This window comes from Haliotis cracherodii, unplaced genomic scaffold, assembly GCF_022045235.1.
Source record: "Haliotis cracherodii isolate W230 unplaced genomic scaffold, xgHalCrac1.p SCAF_2, whole genome shotgun sequence".
NCBI classification, from domain to species: Eukaryota; Metazoa; Mollusca; class Gastropoda; order Lepetellida; family Haliotidae; genus Haliotis; species Haliotis cracherodii.
The window spans coordinates 62,391,355-62,393,730 of NW_027266275.1; positions in this window are offsets into that span (position 1 = coordinate 62,391,355).

Sequence of the window (2,376 nt, forward strand, 5' to 3'; positions counted from 1 at the left end):
GATAATGTAATTGACACCATTGCGGCCGCTGAATTCAATTACGTTGAGGTAACATAACGCCAAAGTAGAGCCTTTGGACTCGGCCAGCTCGTAAAGGGTTATGGGCAGTCTGTGAATTTGTGCGGCAGTTAGTGTCTTGTTTCGAAGGTGAACGACCCGGATGTAAGGGACCCCGGATGTTGTGTTCATGAGGCGTCTCCATGATCTTGGACGACATCTAGTAGAGCCATGTTACTGATAAAGTGCCCAAAGTCGTGATATTGTGCTCTGGGAAACATTTAAATTGCTTGCCACTAATGTCAGTGATTCACCAGCCTCAAGCCTATCACCAGCGTTATTTCTCGCATTATTATTGAGTCTTGAGACATTTTCAAAATTTCATTTGTCAGCTGAATGATTTGTGAAAATGTCATGTGTCGTATACTTATCCAAGAAATCCGTACCAAATTCCCTGACTGTATTGTGAAGACATGCTTTTCTGTTTACCAAGAAAACTAATCATGCAAATTTCAAAGATCAATCATATATTAACTATATCACAATCTCATTAAAATCAGTGATTGAGTGAGTGAGTTGGGTTTTACGCCGCTTTTAACAGTATTCCAGTTATATCGCGGCGTGTCAGCTTAATGTTGGAGGAAAGCCCGAAGTGATGTAGGTCTCAGACGTTTACCACTTCGGTGAAACCCACGAGCACGAGTATTGTGCTGACAAACCTAGAAACATAATCGGGGCGAACCGGGATTCGAACCCACAATCGTATGTTTCTGGCGTGTCCAGGGGACGCAACTCTGCACAACGAATCGCGGCGCCTTAGACGACTGGGCCACCCGTGCCCCCCATTAAAATCAGATCTTAGTTTTCGCTACCGCTAAACAAAAATCTGAGGACATCCCATTTCGGGTCACATAAGACCGACCTTACGCGAACTTTGACCAATGAAGTGACTGACAAGAAGTCGACATTAGCCAATCAGAAGGCAGCTTTCTCGCCCTTAACGGCACTAATTTCAAATTGGCGACTACGCTTCGAAACATATTTTGACAAATTCTCTATAAAACATTTGAAACCTGAACAAAAGAACATTTCGAAATGGCTAATAGATGACCTAGATTGTATGGATTCAGTCGTTAAGCCCGTTACTATCGTTCGGAATACCCCGTGTTAAAGTTTTCGAGGTTTCATGATTAGAAATCGAATTCCGACCGTCACTTTCTTGATCTGGTAAGCGACGCTCTGATTGGCCGGATGAAAGGTCGTTCTGACCCGACCCCTAATGGGATGTCCTCAGATCTTTGTTTAGCGGTATCAAAGACAAAAGGCCGTTTCCATAAGTTAAAAAAGTATAAGTAAAGAAGAGCATGTTTTTTCATGGAGCAGTGCAATATTTCCATCCACAAATTTACTTTTGAAAATAGTGTGACCACCTATACGTGTCCTTCACGAGTACAGGTGTGTTGGTGGCCAAGTATAGTGGATTCAAACAAGCGTATCTTGCCACGGCTATGGGACGCAACACTGCATAGGGATCTATGTCCCCTTAGACCATAAGGACAACACTAATCGCAACTGTAATCGTAAAACAAAAAAATGAAACACATTGTCCCGTGCGTTGACCTTGATGGACAGGCAAGAGCGGAACACCCTATTACTGTCCAATTGTAATTGAGCCCGTGAAGATCCGGGGTAGAATAGGTCTTCAGCGAAACCATGCTTGCCGCAACAGGCGACAGCGACCCACGGGATCGGGTGGTCAGGCTCGCTGACTTGGTTGATGCATGTCATCGTATCCCAATTGAGTGGATCGATCATGATGTCAATCACTGGATTGTCTGGTCTAGACTCGATTATTTACAGACTGCCGTAATATAGCTGGAATATTGCTGAGTGCGGCGTTAAACAACAAACCAACCAACCAATAGTGAGTGAGTGAGTGAGTTGGGTTTAACGCCACTTTTAACAGTATTCCAGTTACATCGCGGCGTGTCAGCTTAATGTTGAAGGAAAGCCCGAAGTGATGCTGGTCTCGGACGTTTACCACTTCGGTGAAACCCACGAGCACGGGTATGGCTGACAAACCTAAAAACATAATCGGGGCGAACCGGGATTCGAACCCACAATCATAGGTTTCTCTGCACAGCGAATCGCGGCGCCTTAGACGACTGGGCCACCCGTGCCCCCCATCCAACCAATGGTAATTGGTATCGATGTGACACTGGGTGCATGTTCGGTTCACGTTCAGCTTGCCGAGATCTAGCACTCAGTTGAACTTTTAGGATATCTGTTGGCATGTTTGTATGAGTGACTGACACATTCATGTACAACAGTAGTTCGAGATTGCCACTCGGTGACATGTAGGTCGTCATCTCCAAACAT